Below are 27685 nucleotides of genomic sequence, written 5' to 3'. Positions count from 1 at the left end.
CTGCAGGCAGTGGAAATCCACATCACTCATGGTTTCTAATATACATCTGAGAAAGGAGCTGCCCCTCTGCTGAAGGTAGGAGAAGTCTTAGTTAAATCCAACTGAAAAAATTGTGGAGTTTAATCCAAAAAGTTTATACAGGAGTGTAAACACAAGAGTGTAAACAAATCCAATCAGAGAAGTAAAATACCACATGTGCCAAACTGAAGAGGGAAAAATTGTAAAGCAATGTGAGTAAAAGCATCATTAATATTTCTAATGCTGAGGGAATAAAATAGAAAAGAGAGGTGATTAAAAAGATGTAGAGTGATCATTCTTGAAAACCTAGGGATAATAAGTATCGTTGCAAAAAGCTAAATACTTTGCCCACACATTTTGGAATTTTGAATGATGTTGTCAAAGGTGAGGAGTTTGAAGATTAATCTTTGTGGTTTAAAATAGATATGGTGGTAATAATAACAATAACAATAATAATCAGAGAGAAATTAACCATGAACTTCATTTAACAATGAATTTATTTAGCAATGAATCACATTGAGAGGCATCTTCTTTCAGAAAATATCTCTTATCATATCACTTTTCTGTTTTGAAGACTTTGATTTCTTCCAGTGAATGAAAAAACCCAGAAGAACCTACAGTCCTATATCCAAGCTGTGGGAAGCAGAAGAACATGTTTTTCTTGTATCTTTCTCCTATTGGTGTCACATGTGACATTATTGACAGCCAAAGCCCACTTGACTGTATTGAATGTCCTGGATTTATGTTTATTTCCAGCTATCATAGAAAGGTAAAGGTAAAAACTGTTCCTTATTGTTTCCAACCTAGTTCCAGCTGAACATGAAGATTCTGGTCATACCTTCAAGTTGTCCTTCCAGCTGATGAAACTGCTTTGCTTACCTGTAATAACACACAATGGACACAAACCAGTGCTACACTTGAGGCATCACCTCAAACCTTGCTTCAACTCATTCCTCCCTCCTATTCCTCCTTTCACATGCTGAGCAGCAGTCAAACAGAAAATCCCATAAATTGAAATCCCAATTCCTTTCTAATAGTCTTATCCATATGGAGAACTGTTGGAGTCAGAGAGGGATGTGGAAGAAATGATCATTAATCAGAATAGAATATTTCAGTGTTTTCCTTTGGCAGCACTCTAGGGATATGTTCCTAGGCTTATTAGGAGTATGAAAATCACCTCCCAATTTTATTTCAATTTTTCTAGAAATGAACTAGAAAAAATGTATAAGAATGTCACTTTATTTTCTATGTGCTTCTCTCTTCTATGCCAATTTAATTCTTTATTTCCCATTGCAGATGATCTTGAATCAAAGTACACCTCATCTGTTGCTCTTGAGGTTACTGCTTCAAAGTTATTATATAAGCCTGATATAAACCAAGATGTTATAGATTATATTATCTGTGGAGAAGGAAAAGAAGAAGTAGTACATGGTCCTGGAGAATAATGGAATAGAATAAACAAATCTTGCTGAAAAATTCTAATGACTAAATACCGAGAATGAAAAACTGGGATCCCATGTCACTTTATGGTTAAACAGATTCCAGTTTGGTTTTTTTTTTTTATAACTACTGTATATTTTGTTCAGATATCACAGTTTAACAAAATTTAAAAACACAGCATTTTCATCTGGCACCAGATATTCACTGCTTCTGAAAAATCTCATTTATTCTGCTTATGCAAAACCCTGTCTCATAAAATATGTACGTCCTTTCAATGTTAACTTGATGTGTACAGTCTCCAGTGAAGGCTCCAAATCAGTTCTGAGGGTTCCTGTGTGCTGTACAGATTGCTTTTTCAGTAAGGATGGTCACCTGAGAAGGGAATAAGTGACTACAAGACTTCCACAGTGAAATACATTGCAAAGCTGAACAGCAGGAAAAAATGTAGCTAAGGCAAGTGCTTCAGCAGAAGAAAATCCAATTATACTCTCCAGAGGTGATTTTAGAGGTGACCCATACCATAACTAACAAGTAAAATTCAGAGTTTACACAGAATAGCTACCCATTAAAAAAAAAGAAAAAAAGTCTTTCCATTGCTATCAGTAAAAAGAAAGCTCTCTGGGGGAACATGATGACCCTTGGGGAGCAAGAGCTCCAGACACAGTAGTGGAGCAATCCTTCAACACATCAGCTGAGGACTTGATTCCTGAGTTCTCATGGTGTTTCAGATATTGGGGAATCACTTAATTCCATCAGAGCGGCTCAGCCTTTCCTGTGGGCAGAATGTTACAGCTGAGATGCACAGCTGGCAGGTGAACAAAAGGGAGTTATGCCAGTCATGTTGGTGGTGACCAGTGTGCCTCAACAATTTCTTTTGCCAAGTGCTGGGTTTTCTCTGACAGCTGTGTCCTCACAGACAGATAGTGTCACAGTACATCACGCATTCCTCAAGCGTGTGAACAGAGATTCCTCTGACCCTAGAAAACATTTCCCAAGTGTTGCCACACAGCCATCAACTATACTCTGGACTTGATCTCCTGGTAAGAGAAGAAGGATTTTTGTGTATCAAGAAGTTTTCTAAAAGCACTTTGCTTCCTCTCTGGTAGGTCAAGCAGCCCTCTGACCCTTCCCTTTAGAGGGAGAAGCAGCGTTACCAACTCTCAAAGTCTTTCAGCAACGGACTTACTCTGTGTGTTATGTTGGTGACAGGTGGAAGAGGATTTTTTCTTATCAGGTAGCAATTTACTTCTAATTATAAAACATCTTTTTTGATAATTTGATTTCTTTCAGTTTGTCTAGGTTTGCAAACTAATTTCCTTCAGATTTCCAGCACTCTTTATTACATAGGCAATAAATCATAAAAACTGTTAATTTAATGGGGATTTGAAGTAAACAAATAATTACAAGGGTGACACATTCTGCAGAGATAGATAAATCCTAATATAAATTCTAACTCTGCATTCACACAAAGTCTGTCCCAAATTCTAAGGTAAATCTTCATTGCATGATTACCCATTTTTATAGAATCACAGAACATGCTGAGCTGGAAAGGACCCATCAGTATCATTGAGTCCAATTCAGCATCCTGATGCAAAAGTCTGACCTTGCCTATAATTACACCAGTGAAATTTAAGCCAAGATAAATTATTCAATGTTCTGTGGTCTCCTAACATCCAACTATTTCAAGGCTTGGAATTGCCCATCCCACTATTCACACAATTGTTTTGCAACTTTAGGAGCAGGCTGGTTTTAAACACCCTTTCCCTACCTGCAATTTATTCTATTTAAGCTCCTCCATTTCACACTCTCCAGCTCACCTCACCTAAATGATACTGGATGCCCTCCCATAACAGTGATCCCAAAGGATTTAATCAGATTACAGAAAAGAAATATGAATTTAGGAACCACATCAGAAGGAGGACCAGTGTGGAGGTATCAGACAGCACTCTGAGAAACAGGAACTGCTGGGTGCTGGCTAGAGTTGGGCACATATGAAAAGTTTTAAGGTGGACTTAACGGCAGCATGTGCCAGACATACATTCTGCTTTGTACAGCACAAGAGATTAATTTTCTTGTTATCTATTCTCCTAATTATTCCAGTTCATTGAGCAAACCCCACATTTAAGAATCTCCTGGAGATTAATAAGAGTGTGTTCAGTGAAATACTACCTCTGGCCTGGGGGTACCATAGCTACATTACCATCAAGTTCCACCAGGGCTCGTTATTTTCTTAACAGTTCAATTTATTCTGGGCACAGCACAACTCTGCTTTTACTCCTGCTTTTAGCTCCATGACTAACTTGGCTGTCTTTCAGCATTACTGGACTGCAAAGTGCAAACAGACCTTAAGCTCTTTCCACAATTCTGCTGCCGTGTTAATAAGATGTGTGAACAGAGAAATCCACCTTTTCCTTCCCTCACAACTCCTCCTTCACTGCAGAAAAATGACCCTATGAGTTTCTCTTAATGTGTCTCCACCTTCTCCTCTTGCCTTCATCTGCTGAACTCTGCATGGCCTGGGCTGTGCTCACTCTGTGCACAAAGCAGACCAGCCCAGCTTGAGAAGCATCACAGATCATTCCTGGGCACACAATAAGGAAGCCATAATGAGGCAGGATGAAGTGAATGCAATAGGTGGAGATGCCTCAGGAGGACAAATATCGAAGAATAATTTAACTGCTCCAAATCCCCTACATTTGTAGCCAATTTCTATGCACTGAATGTACGGGGCCCCTTTGGAAACTGGTGTCATTAGACTAAAATTTATCCTTTGTCAACACCCCTTCAGTAAGGCAATGCCTTTTGCCTTGACTACCTGTATTTTATATGAATACATTTCTTCACAGAACTCTGTTCTAATTCTTGCATGGTCAACCATGAAACAAGACTACTTTTGACAGACCTCAAATCTCCTTGGCACCACCTCATTCAGAACCCTTGGACATGGCTTTGTAATCAGCTGGGGTGGAAGCCAGCTCTAACCAAATAAAAAATTAGCTGTTGGCAATTGTCCCTCTAATTTGAAATCTCTTGCTAAATTTCAGTCTGTTGTGCTTTTGTTTTGCTGAGCCTTTCAGCCTAGCTGCTACAATTCTCAGACTATGAAGCAGAGAAAATTTCTTTTGATCTGTTGTGCAAAAGTTAATCTTGAAATTAAAAAAAAAGCAAACGACAAAAGACAAAAAATTGAGATTTCTTTTTTTTTTTTTTTTTTTTTTTTCTGGAGCATGGAGAAAACATCTCATAAATGTTTTAACTTATGTCTTCACATGTCAGCAAATCCAGCAGTGGGAAATTTATCCCCAAAAGGCTGCAGCAATGCAAGGCACCAGCTATGTCAACTTGAAGTCTTATTTAGGTAATTGGCAAAAAGGAGTAGTTACAGAATTCCCCAGCAAATACTTCTTCACTGGAAAGTCCAGAATAACCCAGTTTAAATTCCACATACTTTCTTTCAGAGGGCATCTTCTGAGCTGTTGGCCCCTCACAGTTCTGTTCAGTTCAGAGGAAAAATGGAGGCAAATACACAAAATGCAGTAGCACTGCAGATGTCAGGGTGATGGCTGCACAATCTCCAGCAATTGTTACCAGGGGCTGAGCTCATCTTCAGTCAAATCACAATACCAGATGCCAATATGTGCATCTCTCAGTCTCCCTGCTACCCTGACTGCAGCTGAAATGCATGACCTTACACTACCTTTTCCAGGAGCTAAGCAAACACTTTTCATCTGGCAGCAGGCTCAATAGAATAATGTCTGCAGGTCCTGTGGCTGCAGAGGTAGCTTGCTGCACTCTCTCAGTCACTCCTTGGTCACTTGTCTATCACCAAATGGCTTATATGCGCAGTAAATATTTTCTGGAGCCGTGGTTTCTCATTGAGTTTCTGCATGAACACCTTTGTAAAGATTGTCTATATATTTGATCTAATTTAAAATTAAATCAGGTTACAGCAATATGAATTATATTACATGAATTATACCAGATCAACCTAACTTTTAAAATGGTACTTCTAGCTTAAAAACATTGAAATATAGATTCAGAAACCATTCTTCTTAAAATTCTGCTCAGAGAATGACTGTCATCACTGCTCACCTTCCACTGCTCAGCTGTAAAGGTACACATTATGTTAGTGAGAAAACTCATACTTTTTAAAAAAGCAATTAATTTTTCTCTTTTAACATAACTCATACTAGTGAGAAAAACCTATTCTCCTTATACTAACCTTATTACAAGAATTTTTCTATATAGATAAAAATGGAACAGAGAAATCACATCTTGTTTAGCCAGCAGGACTCATACCATAATAAGGATATTGTTTGGGAGTCTAGTTTAAAAATTAACAGCATGATGTTCCCATGGAACTCTTTCTGCAGAGGAAACATGAAGCTACTGTACCTTCCTCATATTGTGTATACATCAGTTTATGTCCTTCTTATAAGCGTCATGAGAGTTTTTGAAGTACAAACAGCACAGCAATGTGTACAGAGATGTTTATGCACACTGCCTGCCCTGCAGGTGTGAATTTCAGGTAAGTGGCTTTTGCTATGATGGACCATTTACAGCTGTTCCTTGTGGTACTAATAGTTGAGGCTAGATTCCCTGCAGAAACCATGATAAACAACAACAACAAGTCTCAGTAGTCTCATCAATGTAATATTTAGGTAAGAGGGAGATTTGAGTGGTGCCATATCACGGCATATTTGCCAATAGCAAATATTTGGCACAAGAAAATTATTTAATATTTAATCATTTCTGAAAACCAAAGGTTGCTCAAACAGACAAGAGAGGAGTAGAAAACACATGCAGAGACTCAGACTGTTCTTTCTTCATGCCATGCCTCATAATCTGTCCTATGTCTTCAGTGAAATTTAGTAGAATCCTTCATTTCTGGGAAAGGCTTGTGAGTTGTAACAATAAAGTCCTTGGGACTTTGGCACTGTAATTGGCTTCTATGACAGTCACAGGGATATTATAAAAATAAGCTTCTACAAGGTCTCCATGTCTCTACACAAGAGGCAGTGAAAGAAAGGGGACAAGAAATTACATATGAAACTTAGGAGAAAAAATTATTTTCCTTTCAAATCATCAGTAAAGTAGGTTTTGATGCTGTTCCAGCTAAAATCCGTGGGAGTTTTGTCACTGATATCAACAGGGGCAGAATCAAGCACAGTTTGTTATGGAGATTATTATGCAAAAAAACAGGAGATGTGAGCAGCAAAACAACTCTATAATCCTTTATGAAAAATCCTTTCCTGTCTCTTGAATGTATTGGCTGTTGTTGCCACTTTCCTGCAGGAAAAAGAGAAGGGCTAAACATCAGAAAGATGATATTGTTTGTAATCTCTAAAGGATATCATCTGCTTTCAGTAAGACAGATTTGACTGTTCTCCCCAATTGAGGAAGTTGGATGGTCCCAGAAAGGCTTTGCTGGCAATTATGCTCTCGGCTAAGACAAAGGTAAAACAGCTGAGTGCCAAGTCAGATACACTCCTTCAAAGGGCTGGAGACCAGATCCTCAGGCTCTCACTCACACAGGCAAGTTTGGGGAAGGACTTTTTTCATGCTTAAAACTGAAGGATTAGGCTGTAAAAAAATGAAACTAATCCCAAGGGTCAGCAATTGTTTCCCAGTGTTTTTAAGTTAATAATTAAGAAGATAATTGAGTCCTACTCATTGAATGGCACAGCCAACTTCAAGGCCGTCAGAGTCAGGGGATGTTAGAACAATTAGGATATTTATCCTTTACAGCAAGGGATTATTAACCTGGAATAGAGGAGCTCTTACAAAACCATTCATGAAAAATGGCCTGTATTATTACACTCATGCTGCAGGAAGGGAAAGGAAGGCACAAGTTTTCAACATTAAACCATAGGGGATTAACTCTGTTACAGTACCATGGATACCAGAGCCTATCTCTGAACATCCAGTCAATCATGTATGACCAAGAATTGTATGCAGCACCCCCTGCTCATTATACATACTTTTGACATATCCAGTGCATTGGAAGAAAAATCCCAGAACTAGAGGAAACAAAAGTTGACAGAGTATTTAATTTCAGGAAGAAAGGGAGCTTGGGTTTGTGTGTATGTGTACTTCCAAAGGAGTCATTGTTATGGAGGAACATGTCATCTTCTTCCTCACAAAGAAAGACATCAGAACCCTTGAGCTCCATGTGCACCCCTCAAAGGGAGGGTCTTGCACTGATGCCAGTGGAAAGGTTGATCTGCAATGAGCACACAACACCAACATAAAGGAAATCGTCATTCAGCTATGAGAGCAGATTTTTGCCATCAGTGTTTTAATCAAGTTACAAGTGAAGATATATCTCTTATGGCTTTGGCTGTTTCCCAGGTCTGTGGCAGATATCCTGAACAGATTTACAGGGCACTTTGCCATTGCTCTGTCCATTTCTCACATTTCATATTTCTATATATCATCTTGATTTCAGTAAAGCTTCTGCTGTCCGTATATGATGCTTCTTGCATTCTCAGAAATGAAATAATACACTTCAATTTCAAAACAAAAGACAGAGAACAAACAGGAAGATAAATGTTTGCAAGGAAAATAGACCCAACCTTCAAGAGAAAGAAAGAATAATTATAACTGTTAATGTTTGGAAATCAGTAAAACATGCTCTTCATTTCTCAATTTTTTACAATAATGAAATAAATCTAAGATCAGAGAGCTCTGTAAAAGATGTGAGAATAAGTACCTAATGGGGAGGAATTATTTTTACCATTAGGCTTAAAATGTCTATTTTTTCACCATTTTGCAGAAACACGGTACATAAATTTTAAAATTCTTGCTGACCTAATTAATAGCCTTCTTTTTTTTTTTTTTTTTTTTTTTTTTTTTTTTTTTTTTTTCTTATTACCATGATTATACAGCCCTTTTGAGTTGTTTGTAAACCAAAGAAAAGTGTCTAAGTATCAGTTAGGTGCATTACTTTCTTTTCCTGGTTGAAAGTTGGTGTTCATTGTTCTTCCACCCTCAGGGCTTTCATCTGTAGGGTCTCCCAGTGCTCCACAGTTCCTTCATACTGTGAAGAACAAACACAAATTTTTTTCAGTAATGCTGCTAGTTATTAACAGTAGGCCAGTGATGATGATGATGGTAATGATAATCAATATTATTATTTCTAGTCATTATTTTTAAAAACTGCAACCTGACGTTCCAAGTCTTATTATCTCCACATATGAAAGAGCAGATACTGAATATTTAGAATGCTCCACCTCACAGGAGTCCATAAAAAATCTAATGAGCCTAAGGCACAGTGGTAATCTCTTTCTGTGTACCTTTATTTCCATAGTGTTGACATCTTAAGAGCAATGCAAGTTCTGTGGTCAGCTGAGATTTTAAAAGTTAACATACAGGTGCAGGCCAAGATTTCCAATGCTATACATTGTAAGTGTTTCTCACCATATTCACCTAGAGAAAAATACTTTTTAAATGTTATTTTATCAGTTAATTCCCTGAGTTTTTTCCATACCAGAAATTCATTATTTCTACTCTCTTTCCAAGATGATAATTAGGAGTGAAGGCTAAGCCTTTCCTTTGGGTTTGAATTCAGCATAAATAAGAACACCTTCCTCCCAAAAAATAAAAAAACCCCAAGCAAACCCAGAGAAAAGCAAACAGCAGGATGACTCATCTTGCTGAGGATAAATGTTCTGCTAGAAACACTGCGTGGGTGGATCTGATCTGCTGTAGTGGGTCTGTGGTGCATTGAATAAAAAAACAGCCAAACAAAAACTCCCCACTTTTGGCTCCTGATTCACAATGCTATAAGAAAAGATACAACAGTAGTCATGTAGCACAATGAAAGAAAACAAGGTCAAGACTATTGCAAATTTTGGGAAAAAATGGACTAATAAAGTGGCCCGTGACTGGTGTTCTTCACAGAGCAGCAACCATAAATTTCTGACTGACCCCTCCTGAGGCCTGGCACTGACAATACAGAGAATAAAACCTAGACAGGCACAAACTGTTCACAAAGAAACTTTTAGTGTCTTAAGGAGAAAAATAGAAGACTGACAATAAGATAAAAAGCATCAGTTAAACTGAACTTTAATTAATGTTGCTCTGAATGAGCTCTAAGTTATTTCTCACTCAGCATCTTTCAGCTATCAATATGCCAAGGAAACTTCTAAAATTTCTAAATTTCTAAAGCAATATTTTGGGGATATGAGAGATTCTTTCCACTTCTGATCTTTCAAGGAAAGGAGTCTTGTGAAGAAGGCAGGGAAAGAATCAGCTATATAATCAGCCATGAAAGCAAGGTGAAGAGTTGCTTAATGCTGCTCCGGTGCTTGAAATGGAAATGGTATTCCAAGGTTTTTCCTTTTCAGCTCTGTTGTTTGCACTTCCTGTTACAAACTGCTGATCATGAATGAGTTGGGGTTTTATTATTACATGGAAATAATGAACAGTGGAAGCATTCTCCATCTTAAAATAATTATTTTTATCATTCAAGACCATCAGCTCCAATAAGAATCAAATAATCTGTCTGATTGTCAAATTCTGCCACCTTCCATGCTGCCTCTCTTTATCAGGATCTTTTCTTACCCTATAAAAACGTCTGTAAATCTAGCCAACAACAACTGCTAAATATTTTATGGGGTTTCCACAATAAAAAAATATTCTGCATCTGCCTTAAAATTGTTTTTTTTAAGGGCTCATAATCAATCAGACTCATGTATCTGTAAGCTCAGAGACTGCCATCAATGGCAGAACACCTTATATATGTACTGGGTTACATAATAGAACTCTAAATAGATTTAACAATGCATTAAGTTGTTTAAATATTCATACCTGTCCCCTACAAACAAGATTCAATATATTTAATTTGAAGGGATAGTGAAATTTATAAACTCCACCCCAACCTCAAGCAACAGGCCATTACCATGTCCTCCTAAAGTAATGTTAGCAGCTCCATGCTATGATTCTGCAAGATGTATTAGCCAGATGTAAGTTAATTATTGGCTTGAAGAAAATTTATTATGTGCTATAAAGTTTTGTATGGAGTGTTGCTTGGAGAAGTGAAAAATGAAAGAAAAAAGAAAGATGAGATAGAATAAGCAAAATGTTAAGCCTTGGGCATTGAATTTACATTTATGAGATTCTCTACGATTTACAGCTCCCGCTTGTTTTCCTAGAAATGCCTTGGGTTTGTTTCAGATAAAATACACTATAATGCTTACAACATTAATTTGTTTAAGGTCCCCCTTGCTCTGTGAGTATTCAAGTACAAAAGTGAGTGCCCCACAGCAAAACTCAAGTCATAGAGGCTTAGATACGTCCCAAGGCAGCTAAAAAACCCATATGTGTACAATCCCTTTTCCATCCCCATTCATCAAAATCTACCCTAAGTCCCAATCATAACCAGAACTGCCTGGTTTTCTCAGTACCTGGATTTCTTGTCAGGTTTGTGTCATGCCCTTGCAAGAAGGAGGAAGCTAGCCCTGGCTCTTTCATCCCTGGACACTCAATACTGCAGTAGCCACATGGTCCCCTGGGTGGTGGCTCCGGGGCAGAAAGTTCTGGGTATCATTGATCATTTATTCCTGGTTTTTGGGCACTTCTGATGTCAGTAATTGGGTGTTAATAAGACTGCTTATAAATCAGAAGGTAATGAATCAGTAGCTGAGTGAGACTGAAATCTCCTGCCTGCCAACACAACAGTCCTTCCCATCTTCCACCACTTCAGTATTCCCTGGCAATTAGGAACTGCTGGTCAGTGTTGGCTCCTGTGGACCATATTAATATGATATAGGGGAATAATTCCACTATTCCTGTGCTATTGATAGCTTTAGAGGTCCTATCCGCTTGGCTCAGTGCCAATTCATGACCCATAAGAGGCAGCAATTTTTAATGCAATTTCTCGTCATCCATATGCTCTCTCTTCTGAACGAGAAGAAATGGAACAGATTAAGCAGTGATACGAGTTGAAAAGATGAATAAATAAAATGAAAAAGGCTTTGTCAGAAAAAGTCACATACATGTTTTAAGTTGACAGGAAAGCACTGACTTAGAGAATTACTGCAAAGCATTCTATAGACAAATATCAAAGAAACAAGAATTGTTCACATTTTCATATTATTTTAAATTTTAAAGGGAGTGGATCTAACCAAAGAGACTAGAAACTCCAAAAGGCAATTAAATGCAAAAATTATTTGTATTTAAGCAAATAAGCAAAAATAAGCATTACTTTCCATAACATTTCCATAACATCAACTTCACAGAGTTACATTTTTGGTACAACTTGTTTTTGACCAGTTCTCATAAATATGTATGAAAACTGGGCTTAGAATTAAAAAAAAAAAATTTGTATAAACAGAAAAAAAAAAGTGTTCTATTCAAGTGAATGGAGAGGGACAAGCTAGTTTTAGAAACCAGCACGTGAACACAGAGAAACCAAATGGAAAGCACTTTGAAAAAAGATGACAGAGATTATTAGAAGTTGGATAACTCTCTTCTGAGATAGCTATTTTTAAAAGACCCTAAAGTGTCAAAGCACTACTGATATTCCCAAAAGATTTTTTTCCCGTGAGTAGTACTTATAAACTGTGAACTGATATTGCTAGAGTGAACTCATAAGGAGAACAATTTTGAAAGTGGTATCATGGGAACTATATACATAAATCCTGTTGTTTGCTTATAGGATTTGTGAACAGAAGTCCCCATATGCTACGTTACAGACTGAGCTCTGAGAGGATTAAAACAGGCTAAATTTTTCTTTTTTCAAACCTTTTTATTTTTATTGCTGTTCTTCCTCCTCAGTATTCTAGAGGACACCATCTTCACAGCTGGACAGAGCTGGATTGTAACAAGGTGCAGTTTGTAGATTGCAGGAAATCAGAGTTTTTCTGGAGCTCTGTTGATTCAATAAAGAAAAACAGAAGGATCCATGACTACCAATTACCAAGGTAAAAAGGACAATCTAGAACGAGGTGAAACCAGCATGAGAAAAGGAATTGATTTGGATCTCCTGCATCCTTGGAGGAGCAAAGCTGTCCTCCCTCCTCTGGAGCGCAGTGACAGGAGGAAGGAAGGGATGTGAAAAGGGTTGCTTCCAACAAATGCCCCAGCACCAAGTGGGTGCAGATGGGTAGGGATGGCTTCAGCCACACCTGATTGCAAAAAAATATGCCTGTTCACAGCCTTGTAAAAAAAATACAAACCATTGGGTAATTATTTAGCAATGCTTCAGTAACCTATCTGGTTTTAAAGAAAATATAACACATCCATTATTAGGCCTGAGTTCCTTACAACATTTGAAAAATGTCTTATAAATCAAAAGTTGAAGGAGAAGGTAGAATTGGCCCATCTGCCAAAGGCCAGTGCAAAGTCAACATACCATTTACTCTCTCAAAATGAATTTAAGAGACCCCTACAGTTCCATGCTGGCCTTTCCCAGGAAGATGACCTCAAGAGCATTCAAATGGAAAATAATCACCTTAAAAATAAATACTCTGACAGAGGAAAAGGAGAGGTTTCTTGATGGGGTGAAATATATAAAACCCCTAGCTCATATTACAGAAATAAATGTCTGCAGAGAGTTACAAAGAGAGGCAGCCTATTTTTGTGACACCACATCCAGGAAATTGAACCACCTGTTAGCTTGAAAGAAATGCTATATTCTAAGCAGAAAGAGCCCTGTATATTTTAAAATATAAGGCAATCTAAACATCATAAACCCCTTTGAAATGTAATTTAATATTTCTTCAGTAATTCCAGGGGAAATAAAAGATTTATTTTAAATTCTCTTTCTAAATACCATCTAGCTGTTTCCACAATAGTTACTTAAAGGGGAAAGAGGAAGAAATAATGCTGGAATGCTTCTGAGCAGTTTTTATTCTTGAATGCTGCCCAGCCTTTGGGTGATTTGCCCTTGCTCTTGTCCTCATGTACTTATTTCCATGAAAGATAAATATCACTGCTCTAAACTAGAAACATCTTTCATCAATTTAGGGTCTCTATAAAGGACTGTTTCACAAGGCATCAGGTTGACAAAGGATCCCAGACAGCAAAAAATAATCAAGACTACGAAATGCAGCAGAAGCAGATAAGTTGTTTTAAATGCATGGGGTTAAATGCTAATGGCACCATCTTCATTATTGTCTTTTCATGTATATATACATACATAAATATGTATACATATTTCAGGAAGCTTTTTATGTTAGACCCACAACTTGAAAGGGGTGTAAAGTGTGTTTGGCAGATTCTTCATCTGCATAGTGTCATTTATTTAATTAGTCATATTTTGAAGGATGGTTGTTGGTTTTAGTCTGTTTTTATTGACTGTATTTTCAAATAATTATCATGGGCACATCTCTAAAGTTTTTATAGAGATACATCAAGCATATAAATAATAGATCTTTCACTTGATTCCAAACAGTAACACATTACCCACCAGGGTCTTGTCTTTTTTTAGAACTTACGAGAAAGCTGCTAGGAAACTAACTTTCCAGAAAGATATGAAAGTACAGATGCGCAAGTGAACAGCACTCTGATGTGGTTCTACACAAGGATGCACTTCCAGGTTCTGACACAGACTCACAACCCCTTGCAGTGCCATGGAGCTATCACAGCATTTAACAGCATGAAATAGCAGAAGAGGGAAAACAGTGAAAAAGAAACCAGTTTCAGAGCCAAGCTGTAGCTGCATCAATGTTTGCTAGCAATAGAAAATATGGAGAGCTGAAAACCTCTGAAATAAATTCTAAATGGTGTCGAGACATTTAAAACTGGACTGGAGACCTAATACTAGTCCAGTCAGCAGTTTTCAAGATATCAAGATTTCACACTTAGAAAATTATTGTGAACGAGTTACAAGAATAAACACTTGCAGGACAACACTAAATTTTTAAAAGTATGCATGTAAGATGACCTCCTTTTATCTCAAATTTGCAACTTCTACACAGCTTAAATATTTGGGTGTCTGCATTCTTTTTTTTCCCCTCTATAATTTTGCTAGTAATACAAAAGAAAGGAAAGTAAAAGATGTAGATAAACTCTACAATGCATGGTAAATATCATAATATTAATTCCAGTTTAGTAGCTAATGGCTTTGTTGTTATGAACAGCATTGACCTCATACCTGACAAGACTATGCAGAACCACAATACAAAAATTATTATAGAGCAATCCATGAACCTTGTTAGATATAATAGCTGAAAAAAAATTGAAACCCACAAACATCTATTTGAAATTTACCCAAACATTTTTATCTTTGACATAATCACTGGCCATGTAATTAATAAAAGTTTTATTTTTATATTTCGGATACTGCCTAGTGCCTTCCTGATCAGAAAAGCACAGGAACGGCCCTTTTCACACAACATTTTCACACAACATTTTCACATATTATTTTTTTTTCAGTCTGGCAGATAATAGGAATCTGAAAGTAGAAAATATAAAGAAGTCAGTATTATCTGTCTTCAAAATAAGATGTGTGTGCTTGTATAATTCAAGCTATTTCCTGTGTTTCTGAGCCTGTTTATCTCTCTACATCACTTTCTTGACATCTAATCAATAGGAACTCCTTTTTCAAATTTTCTTTTGCACATTTACATTTGGTTAATCATTTGTATCTGGTATATACATCTATCACTTAAAGCTATGGTGGCACAGCTTTAAGTACAGCTATATATTCTACACGTGCACAAGGAACCCAGGGCCATAGGTACACACAAAAGCTCTCTGCTTTTAAACTACTCATAGCTTTAAAAGAAAAGGAGTGGCAAATGCCAAGAAGTGTTTGCCATGGCTGGTTGACAACACCACGGCCCAATGTTCCATGATTTGCTGCCAATATCCTAGGGAGGCAAAGCTCCTCTTTCCATTCCCTGACTCAGCAAGCTACATATTGCTTTCAGAAATAGGAAAGGCAAGAGTCCATAGGTCTGATGGAGTAAATATATAAATAGAAGAAAAGTCACCTTGAAAAAGTCAGTGGAAGAACCCATATTCTTATAGCAAAACAAGTGCTAACAATTTGTTTTAAAATGCATCATGCTTAAAGTGTGGTCTTGTGGATAATGCTTCACTACTTGAAATAAAAGTCAGTACAAGACAGTTTAAGGACAGCAACCATTGTCAGCATGGGATGCAGGCAGTGTTACTGCACGCAGAACTTAAAAGAAACAAGAGGCTTGTTTTGAAGACCATTTTCTGAAAGACTTGCCATGGTGAACCATCAAAGATGCAACTCCTGCTCTGTGCAAAAGTGAAATATGATTTGGAGCTCAAATATTCTTATAAAAGAAAAAAATCCAGACAGGAGGTCCACTCACAAAACAATCCTTATCTTCTGTGGTGAGGAGAAGGGTTCAGCAGATGAGTTCTGGGGGTACTCCCTTCCCTCAACAAACTGCCAAGCATAGGAAGCAAGTGATCCCCACGACTTTTTACATCTACACTGTCAGAGAAGCACGCCTCAAGTCAGTCTTACAAAACAGTCCCTTTGTAGTCTTTTTTTTCTCCAAGGCGTTTAATCTGTTTATTTTGTCCCAAGCTGCAACATTCCATTTGGGAAACTACTCCATGGTCTTATGGATCTCATCTTCAGGCATCTAACCATTCATACTATGGCATTAGTGCAAACATTCAATAGTAAATTCCTATCAGATTTGAGATTAGGAAAGAAAATAGCTCATGGTTCTATATCCTTTTAATAATAATAGTGTTTACCTCAATAATCCCCTCACAAAGCAACAGAAGATGGAGCCCTCAGAGAAAAGTTGTCTTCATTAAGCTCTCTGTAAATGTTCCAGCAATATACAAAATCACAGATACAGTCTTTCTGTTTAATTTCATCTTGGAAAACAAGTTAAACATGCACAGATGCATTTACAGGTGACTAAATATCCCTGGGCACAGGATGAGAATGCAGAATCTGTGCATGCCTCAAAACCACCTGGATTTGGGCCACTCAGTGTGTGAAGTATGTGTAGAGCTGCTTTATTGTGAAATGAAACCCTCACTCACACAGTGATGACTTCTTCCAGGTGCAGCATGTCTGAGCGTGTCTCACACTTTTGCAGGTGACATTGCAGCCCAGCACCCTGTGCTAAAATACAGAACCTGATGTACTGTGCCGGCTCCAGCTCATTCCTCTCTCACTTTGGGATTGAAGCCATTCCAGGCAGACAGATGATTTGCGAAGTCTAACACATTTGTAAAGTGTGGACATCTCTCAGCAGAGCTTAGACTTTAATCATTAGATGCAATCAGCAGTCTCTTAGGGCTTCTGCTGCATTTCAACAAGCACAGCTTCAGCTGCAACCCTGAAGGTGCATGAGATAAAATCCTGAGGTCCAAAGGAAGGCCTCTTCCCAAAAATGGGTGAAGTTTGACCTTGATGGTAACTCTCATCCAGCTGGAACATTATCAGGTTGCAGTTTGGATGGCACAGGATCACTCTCTTCACTCATATTTTGTTCTCACCCAGCTGACAGTGGCACTAACTCCAAGAGAATTGTTGTAAGATGTAACTATTAATACACTGTATATTTAAAAAATTGGTTTGTATCCAAGAGCAGCTTTTGACTCTCTTTGACAGGCACGTCCTGGCATGTATTGCTCTACTACAAGAGACACAATCTCCACATATTAATGCATGCACATTTTCTTATCAATAAAAGCTGACTCAAATTGAGCTAAATAAAAACACTGACTTCCCGGTGAGGTAGAGAGGTCATTATTAATTAGGGTATGCAAATTAATATTAGGCTTAAACTATGCAGAATTTGCCCTTTAATATTTGAATAAATTAAAAATTAATTATACAAATGTACTACATGAAATAAGGTCATTTTTTCCAAAGAAAAAAGAGGAAAACTTTCCTGTTAAAAAAATCATAAACGATTTGTTGTATACAAGATACCTACTTTGTTTTCATTTGTTGCACAGACAAACTGAGAATGTTTTCCTGCAGAAATACCAATTATTGTTTTATTTGGTGACATCTTATTTAGCAGCCCCTGGTATGCAGCATGCAGAAAGTAAGCATCTTGTTTATAAAAAAATCATGATTCCATGTCACAACACTTATGTAGGATGTATACAAGGGATTATCACTTGAGATGCAGCGTCCCCCATCTTTCCTGTTATAGGAGACCTGAGACTGGCAAAAGGCAAGAGAATCATTCAGGGTAAGAAGGGAGGTAATGACAGAGGTGAAATTTGGATTTAGAAGCTACTGTTTAGTGGTCTATTCCTATTTTTTTCCCACACACAATAAATAATGTAAATAACTTTTGAACATTTAGCCATGTCCCAAACAAACCACAAATTCCAAGCTAATTCTGAAACTTTTTTTTTTGAATGAACTTTTTTTACATATGGTAAGTCTTTGAACACTAGAAATTTAAAGTAATGGAGAAAGTTTTTCTGAGAGACATTCTTGCGGAGAGAGGTAGAATTGTATTTAAAAGTTCCTTCCTCTGGGAGACACTATTCAAATTCTTTTTATTAGCTCAACATTTTTGTCCTTATATGAGTAAGTAATACATTAAAGTAAACTCTTTATCATCTCAAAGTTCCTCATAGAGCTTCCTACCTTTCCAGTTCAACATTTACAGGTTTCTTCATTTGCATGAGATTAGACATTACCAGTGGAAACGCCTGGAGAAAAAATTATGATGGAGAGAGAGGGCCTACCTGCATACCTCCACACTTGCCAGCTCTGTGGTCCTGACCTTACTTCAAGGGCCAGTCTTAAATGTTAGAAACAGATTTGCTGAATTAATAGGATGCTTTGACTTTGTTAATAATCTGCCTTAGGTAGGCTCCACTAAAGGACAAGTCACTTGCCCTAAATCATGGCCTGGACCATATGTGCAGAGACCTTCCACTGCATGTTTTTCTCAGAGTGAGCACTCTATATGGAGATTATATATTCAACCCATAGTTAAAAATGGCAGATTTATTTTTGTACCCAAGCTAAGGGTGCCAATATCTAATTATGTCTGATTTTGATGGAGAGGTACTCGATGAAATGTATTAAGAGAGAACTTCTGAGAATGCCAAGTGCAGATCTATTCAAAGCCTGTGCTGATGTTGCAACACAAAACAATGTGATAGCAGAATGAGTCCAAGCCAAGGCTGTAGAGGGAGTACTGTGAGCAAACCACAGGAAGCTGAAATCACACCATATTCATAAGGCGTGCTAGCTGTTAAATAAAGGCATCATTCCCAACAGCTCCATCTGGACATCTGAATCCTAGGCATAAAAGGTTCAAATTGCACATATTCACCTAGGATTGTCATAGAGTTTGTCTTCAATAAAAATAACCAATAGTTTGAAATAAGAAGAGTTTAATCTACAGGTCTCTTAAGACTTCTTACTTTTGAAAAAAATAGCTGTGTTCTTTTCTATTTTCTCTACCAGTCAGTTTGCTTTTCTCTTTCCTACTTCTTCCAACTCATGCCTTCTTTGCTCCTCTTGCCTTCATCAACATTTCTCCTTCTTGTCTTCTTGCACTTAAAGGGATGATGTTGTAGAGACTTTATTGGTTATCCCTCTCCCCTCAGCATTCCTTTTAGGCTGCTTTTGTCTTTCTTCCTCCTCAGTAAATAGAGCAGAAAAAAACTAGAAGTATTCTTAGTAGCCTTGTGTGGGTTTCTAGATACTTCCGTGCAATCCAGAGCTAAGATGTAGCTGGAAGCAGTAACTAAAGAGCCATCTGACCCTGTAGGTTATCAAATCATTAGACATTAAAATCTTAAAAACAAAAATAATTATGTGCCATGGATGTATGACATTAGTAATTAAGAGTAATAGGAATAGGAAAAAAATCACTGTTCCTTCTTTCTTCTGAATTCTATACCAGTGTGGCCCTGATTGGGATAGCAAAAAGTGTTCTGTCCCCAGGTACTCCACTATCTCACAGCTACTTTGAGGAGCTGGGAGAATGTAGGTTCCACCTGCTCTTCCTGGTTTAGTCACCAACACTTTTTGCTGCAGCTCATTGACTTTCTTGCCTGGTGTGTTTAAACCCAGGCAAAGCAATGTTTCATGCACAGGGACTAAGGGGAAACCACAGAAAATCTGGAGCAACCAAAGTGCTTCTGTGTCCTGCATTCCCTGAGAGGGAGAGGTAGTGTTTATCAGCTGTGATTGCTCAGAACTGGGGAAAATGGCCTCATCCCCCAGAGCTGGGGTACCTTTTGTCCAGGTGCTGGATCTCAGTCCCCTACCAACACCTCCCAGACCTGCTCTGGTGCAGTAATGGCTCTGTTATCTTCTGCACTTTTGTGCAGATCTAGTTTCTTTTAACGTCTTGCAAATTAGTTAATTCAAATGCAATTGTCATGTCTCTCTCCAGAGTATTGAATTATGCTAATAAAAAAATATTCTTGTTTTTCTAGTGCTTTATTCAGGATATAAACTAGACATTCAAATCTTCCTCCCAACTTGTTTTATTTATCAGTGAGGTCATTTTAGTCATTGCAAATTTTATGCTGTAAGCTGTAATAATATTTTAACCTCTTTTAAGTCTTCCTAATGAACTAGAATTCACCTATAAGGATAAAACTATAAAAGGAAGTGCAGCTTACAGTAGTGATATCTAGTAACCATAAAAAGTTTCAGCTGGAATCAGTGTGAAGTCAACTACAGGAGTGTAAAAAATGAAGTATTTTGGTACAACAGTATATTGATTTCCCACAGTATTTAGTAATGAATATTGATACCAAATAATGAAATTCATGCTTGTAACAAGAGTTAGTTTCCTAGACATATTCAGAAAGATGATTCTAAAGAGAGAAATAATGATAACTTAGTACTAAGGTGGAAAAATGTCATAGTTCTATTTGAAGTTTTTTTGAATTCCTTTAATGAATATTTTACTAATGTATTCAATCAGACAAAAAATTCAAAACATTATTATGGTTAAGCTGTTGCTGAGTATCAGAATGTAAAAAACAAAGAACCAAAAAAACTAATCCTACATATATATTCAGGACTAACCACCAAAATAATTCCATTAACTTCCAGTTCTATGATTCTGATTCTCTTGTGGGAGATGTTAGGATTCATTTTCAGCAGATCTTTCGGAGATAAATATCCAAGAACATGAATTGGTTACAAACCATAACCTGTTGCTCCTTAGTGACTGAACAAACCCATCTCCTTATGGTACAAAACATTCTCCTTCACCCCAACTCAGCAATTCTCATGTCAGTCTCTGGGGTTTTTTGTCTGAATAGCAGATTTTTTCATCAAACATCTCTAAACATGTTTTGCCATAATACCTGCTGAGGTTACTTTTCTTTTCCATGTCAAAGTAGTTTCTCATATTTTTATGACAAGAAATAAACCACATGCAATTTAAAAAGCTCTGAGATCTATAGCAAAAGATGTGCAGGTCCTTAGAACAAGCTTTCCTGGAAATCTGAAATTTGTGAGAGCTGACTTGTGGCATGCACTAATAATATGTGTGGAGACTTTGGCACCTGGGAACACAGGGATTGGTCTGAGTGTCACGGAGTGAAAGATCACAAGGCCACTTTTGTCAGAGAAAGGTGCTGACAAGAAGGCTGCATTCATTAGTCCTTATCAGAGGCTTTGTAAAATGTGGGATGTCTCCTTGCTGAGCTTCATTCAAATATAAAACTGAAGCCCTATTTCCAAAGCTCCGTGTGTGATGGCAGTCCTAATTACTCCTGCTATATTTTTGCTCCCTATAAACAGAGGACTTAATGCATATCAGGACAAAGTAGAACTTTAAATATTCATCTCTGATTATTTTGTTCATTTCTGACATCCCAGCATGCTCTGGAAAACCTCATTGGTAGAGGCAGAAGAAAACAGCAAACAAAGCCATCTGTAATCTTTTCCTCTGAAAAATACAGCCAACATTATATGTGAGAACAGTTATTTATGCTAGTCAAAAAGAGCAAAGGCATAATAGCCATTTTATCCTTGACTCTCACAGACACCCTAAATTCATAGACAAACAATGCACACAAGATGAACAAGGCTCAGACATCAAAGCACGCAAATCAATGCCAATTAATGCCCACATTCCTTTCCACATAGGTTGATAAACCTATCTGTTTGCCAGGCATAAGTACTGAAGTTTGCATGTTGTATATATGCTGCCATTGGGAGTTTGGGTGTACAGAATTTGAGAAATAGAGAAAATAAATCAAGAATTTACGACACAAACTCCTAGTGCATACCCTACTGAAACACTGCTGCTGTACTATCACTGAAAGTCTGCTATTACAATTGATATTAAGCAGGATTCAGAATGTAAAGATATGAAATTCATCAATGCATGACCATGAGAAACTGCTATAGAGTGAAGCCATTTGAATGCTCAGTAAGAAAATAAGGCTGTCACAGTAAACATAGTAAAACTTCTGACATTCTTTTCCATGAACTAACCTCCAGGCCGTTACCAGCAGTAATGAATCAGACATTCAGATAAGGTCTGGTGTTCTTCAATTTGGAGTGGGGTACCAAGGCAAAGGCAGCTTTAAACCTTCCTCCTTCATTAACAGTGGAGGTATTCCCATTTTCATGCTGTGTACCACAGCTTCTGTTGCCTGAAAAATAAACTGTGACTTTAACTTACAAAACTGTGACTTTAATTTAAGAACTACCCCAATTTCACAGAGTTCTAGCTCTCCTCTGCTTATTATGTCTAAACCTCCAGCTATACTAATCTATCTGGAAAAGCCTTGCAATAAAAAAGGTTGTTTCACGACTTCCTTCCTTGTACTCCTCAGGTATGACTTGACCAAAACCCAGTTGTGAATGAGTGAAAAAAACTGGGGAAATAAAATGACAGAAGAAACTAGTTGCTATATCAGTGCTAAGAAACCTTAGCTCATTTGTATTCCCCACCCTCAACAGACAGTTTTGGAGACTGATAACATAATTTTCCTGGAAGAAAATGGCAGATATGGAAAATCAACATTCTTTGAATCACAAAGGAGACAGCAGTATCCAGGATCTTGCAAGAAATTTTAATGCTGTATTTTCAGAAGAAAACTCTAAAGCTGCTCTGTGATGTGAGTCTAAGGAAACAAAAATATTTTCAATCATGACTGAGACTGGGCAGTGACAGAAGCCATAAATACCAAGAAGTATTACAGGAAGGATGCTGCACTAATGGGTGCCCACTGTCCACCAACTCAAGTGCAGAGTGGAGTTTACCCACAGACAAGCTTAAATGTAAAATGAGATCTGATTACTATATTTCTAAAGTCTGTCAGTTTGTCTGTATACTATCGGTGGGAAGTGTTTCACTCACTCCTTGTACAAGAGTGTTAGGAGCATGCCAGACCTTGATTTGCAGGAATTATCTGAAGCATAAGTCAATACTGATATCACAGTTAGCCTTTGGCCTCACACATTAAAAAGCCCCAACAGAAACAAATCCCAAAACAAAACAATATGCTGATAGTTTTAAGGTGGGAGTGCCTAGGAATTATTATCCATAACATGGAATTTCTTAGTTCTGCATGTGGGTAGTCAGTGTGTCAGAATAATCTCGATAAAGATGTTCTTGCATTCTCTTCACCTCACCTGTACACTTCATTGTTAGTCACACTTCCCTGTCCAGCCTTGCCTTAAGTAGAAGGGAATTTGTCTCTCCCTTTGAGCTTGTACTATCTCTAGCAGAGATCTTGCATCAACGCATAGCTTTGGTTTACTGGCTTAATTTTTAGGAGGCAATTTCTTCTTCTCCTGCAACTACAACTGCAGTTTCAGATTAGCCACAGCTCTAAACCCTCCCCTCCAAGGAGTCTGGGAGCAACCAGCTGGGCCAGTTTGGAAAGGAACCCTAATCCATTCTTTGTTCAACAGGAAGGAAACCAAAGTCTGCATACCAAAGCTTTATTTCAGAAGACCAAACATCAGCAGTTTTAAAGTGATCTTTAATTTCCCATTTGGCTCAAGAAAAAAATACCATCCAAAACAATTAGTGCCCAAAACAAAGCTCCCAAAGGGCTTTCCATCTCTGAAACAGCCTTGCTAATGTTCCATTCTCAGTGGTGTGTCCTCCTTTTCTTTACAACTTTCCTGCACACTCATTTTCAATTAAATTAAACCTTCCTACTTAGTTTTTTTTTACTGTCATTTTGTATGAGAAATACCAGGACGAAATTTTAAGAGACTCTGAAAGCCTTGCTCTTCATCTGAGTCGCCATTCTTCGTGGGGCACCCTGAGCTGCATTGTCAGGAGCTGGCTGCAGGCCCCCAGGCTCCCTCCCCTCCTTCCTGGCTGAGTTATTAGCTGTGTTACTCCAGCTTTGCAGTACTTGTGCTGGTGCTGGTTACAGGTACTGCAGGCCTTTCTGAGTCCTTAAAGTCCATCTGCAGAAGACTGGCATAGACCTTGTAGAGCACAGGAAAGTGTCAGGGAAATGTAGCACATTTATAGCCAAGTTCCCATTTTGCTTATAGCATCTCAGCAAATATTTTATTGTTCACTGCTTTAAGGCCCACTGATATATTTAAAATGTGATCCCTTGGGCAGCTGAAGCAATGAAGCCTGATTTCTTACAGCATCATCCCTTCTTTAAATTCACTGGTACCGTCTAGCAGTGAAGGCACAATGGGATCCCATGGTCTTTATTTCTCTCTTATTGCATGAAATTTGTAAAAAGGGTTGTTTTTGAGACAGCTGCTGAACAAATTTGGGTACAACTGGCTAATGGATTTATAAGTTTGGGGGTAGAGGCTTGGTATATGGATGGATAGCATGATATAGATTTTATCTCCTTAGAACAGAGATTAAAATAATTCTCTGATACTTCAGATATCCATCCTGGGGCAACCAAAGGGTGAAGAGGCTAAGCTGTTACCCAGTATGCCATTCAGTGCCAGAGATGGAATACAGTAAAATAAAATATCCCAGGCTGAAAAGAAAAATAGCAGCCACACTTGCTAAGAGAATAAGTCAATGTTTAACCCTGGGGATGAATCATAAGTTGTACTGCTTACTGTCAATAGATGAAGCTGGGAAATTGGGTGTTCAGTGGAGCAAAGCGGGACCTCTGTAATCAGAGTGCATAATCTAAAACACATCACTGCAAAGAGGGGAGGGGGAAGTGACTAACACAAGGAGATGGACATTGTTCATTTCAGCTGTCAGGGTGAGTAAGTAAAGATAAAATAAGCTTTTAGATTCACAACAAGCTCTTTCAATTTCCTGACTAAAGGGAGCAGCATTTTGTTACCTGGATTCTGCCTTTTCAGGGTCTTGCCTCACTTTCACTTGCATGAGCAGGCTGAAGAAGAATTTCAAAAGTTTCAAAAGCAATTTTTGTATATCTTTTATAAGCATCGCCCATCAATTTGTTTCAGAGAAAAGCTGAAGGGTCCTTATGTTGCTCCTTCATGAAACATTTACTGACTGCTAATTTGGTAATGCATTACTGCTATAAATGATTGCTTGCAAAGCAGTGGAGAGATGGGTCTGAAATGTTTGCCTATTCCTGTAGCCTTCACATCCTGTATGCTCATACAGGATTATTAATCTTTGTCAGGAAGGTCAGGAAGCATCAAATAGTGATTAATGGTAAGTTGCAGGGGTTTCTGATAACTGAGCTCCAGGGATTGTGGTTGAAACCTGTTAGATGGCTATTAATACCTCCTTTGCCCTTCCTGTAATTCGCTGTGACTGCAGATGACTGTTGAAGAATTGCTGGCTTTTCATCTTGCAAGGACATCACCACCCATCTCTCTCCTCAACAGGGTCAACGTTTGTAGACCTTTTGTATTGCCAGTTGGGCACTAATGAGAGAGCATCAATGGATCAGGAACAGCTTCATCCACATTTCTTTCCCTGTCCACAGTTCACCACGGTAGGCACTGCCCTCTGAAACAAGCTCACAAGCAGCAGGCTGGAGCATGTAAAAGCATAAGATAAAACGTTCCATGTCAAAGGAGTACAAAGAGTACAAAGACTGTTACTTAGTGAAATCTGTGCAGGAAGTTTTCTGTGCTCAGATAATTTTATCACAGTGTTAGAGACTTCATCCAAGGCTGCCTACCTGAAAAATATGAAGCCCATAAAAACCATGCAAAAATTACCCCTAAAACCCCACCAACACCCCCCTTTTTAAACACTAAGCTTAGAGAATATGCACTAAGCCTTGAGAATACTGCTCAAATGTAAGACACTATGTCAAAACAGGGTCACGAAAAGTCTGGCAGGCAAACTTGAAGAACCCCAGTGTGGATGCTCATCTTGCTAGGATAGGAAGGAAACAAAGCCATATTTTCTGTTTTTGGGAAATGTTCCCAGTGATTCTGAACCCTTGCACTGGGGCACTGACTCTCTGCTGCTTCCAAACCACTGGTAGGGTTTCAGGGTAGGAATGCATGGCAAGGTCAGTTGATCTCTCTATCCTCTCTGGTCATAATGTCCATGCTAGGAGTAGAGAGAGTCTCACAGGTTGTGTTGGATGTGTAGAACAAATTCTCCAAAATATAGTCAGGGGAAAAATGGTGGCTAGACATTAGGGAGATATCTTGCACAGATGTTTGAAGATGCTTCAGTGCCTTATCTGTTCATTATGGTGTAATTTAAGTACAGATGTGCCTTAAAATTCTTTCATGGCTGTCTATGTCATTTTTCAGATACCTAAATATATTCTAAAATCTAGCTCTGACATGCTACTTGAACAAAAGACCTTTCACCTATGTGTTTATATGATTGTGCCTCTAGTTAATTACTCTCTATTTCCACAGCAAATTGAAATCATAAATTCATAGTGCAAGCAAAAGTGTGTGCTTGCATAATCCATAATGGTATCCAATTTTGAAATAGGAAATGCAGAGAAGCAAGTGCATGGAAATCTAAATATTTGAAAATTGCTTTTTTTTTTTTTTTTAGTATGCCTCTTCCTGTGTCCTCTAAACTGTGTAATGAATGCTGTCCTGGAAAACCACTGTATCTTTACATAAATAGTTCTTATGGAGGGATGCTGCAAGCAGTATCAAATTAGCTGCCATAGAATTTGGCCACTTAATGCTTTTGCTGTCAATGTCACACCCCATGCTGAGTCACTGTCAAGTGATTGAGCTGATATAAGCAAATGCATTGACTAAGTCATTTATTTACATCTTGCTGCCATGAGTCTAAGAAACTGCTAAATGTATTAAATAATCAATCCACTCAGCAGCTGATGATGCAGTAGTAGAAATGAAGTCCTACTAGGTTTTTATTATTGCTGTCAGAGACGCTCTTTGGATGCTCTGAACGTATGCAAAAGGATAGCACTTCAACAAATACAGCTCACATTTAGAAAAGTCTGAATTTCTTTTGAAAGAAAAGATGTAATAATACAAAGAAACTGGAAAGATAATAACATATGGTTGTTTGTTAGGGGCTGCAGCATCCTCTAAGACCACTGCACAGGTTTAAAAGCTGCAGACTACAGTATGTGTCTGGATTACAGTATGTGTCTGGCTGTTTAATGCTCAATGTATTAATAATACAGAATTGTCTGCAGGTTACAAATTATTCACTGACAGGGATATATGGACAGCATCATTCTGTATTGTTTTTCACAGTCATGTCATTATGCAATATACATAATCCTAAAATGTCAAAAAAATTCATTCATTAGGGGGAAGGCAATGCAAGGACTCATCTGAGAGCTTCTAAAGCCAAAGGAATCAAAGTATTTCATGCCCCACGGAGCTTTGTTATATGCATATATGCATATTTCAATTCTGTGACTCTTGTAGACTTCACCAGAGGTAAGAACATTGAGATTATAAATGCTAGTTACAACCACCATCATTTAACTTTTATGTTAGTTTTACTTGTCTGGTGTAGGGCTTAGGTCAGTGTCACATCCAGAATTATTCTCTATGTTAATTCTAAATTGGACCTTGTAAAAGTGAAGACAAAGATGTTTTGGGAGTAACAATGCGACATGTGTCTGATTTTCTCTATACTCATATCCAGAGGAACAAATTGTGAAGATTCATTATTGTGCCTCTGTTCTACTTACACACAAGCATAGACAATTATATAAAATAATAGAAAATATACACTCAGTGTCCTGTGAGCAGTGGGCCTTATTGATATCACACGCTGACATCAAAACTTGACTTTACAGAGGTCACAGTAAAACTCCCATTGATGAAAAAGGGCAAAGGTTTCATTTCTAGAGCTTTACTCTGTTTTCTCCTCTTTCATGATAAGAATGAGTGTAATGAGAAGCCCACTGAAAAAAATATTTTTAAAGGTTG

The 27685-nt window shown here is 37.9% G+C and overlaps 1 long non-coding RNA gene across 1 annotated transcript in view; it reads right to left on the bottom strand.

Annotated features, from left to right (window-relative positions):
- Nucleotides 1–4087: 4087 nt before the first annotated feature.
- The window catches only part of LOC119699439, a 92939-nt gene continuing 69341 nt past the window's right edge, over nt 4088–27685 (bottom strand). Inside the window, exons 2-4 of the long non-coding RNA XR_005256424.1 lie at nt 12205–12331; nt 8405–8497; nt 4088–7681 (exon numbers count right to left, since the gene is read on the bottom strand). This is a non-coding gene — a long non-coding RNA (uncharacterized LOC119699439). The remainder of the gene's footprint in view (nt 7682–8404; nt 8498–12204; nt 12332–27685) is intronic.

The sequence above is a fragment of the Motacilla alba genome, chromosome 3 (genome assembly GCF_015832195.1).
Source record: "Motacilla alba alba isolate MOTALB_02 chromosome 3, Motacilla_alba_V1.0_pri, whole genome shotgun sequence".
In the NCBI taxonomy this organism is placed as follows: Eukaryota; Metazoa; Chordata; class Aves; order Passeriformes; family Motacillidae; genus Motacilla; species Motacilla alba.
This window is presented reverse-complemented; position numbering and strand designations above follow the sequence as displayed.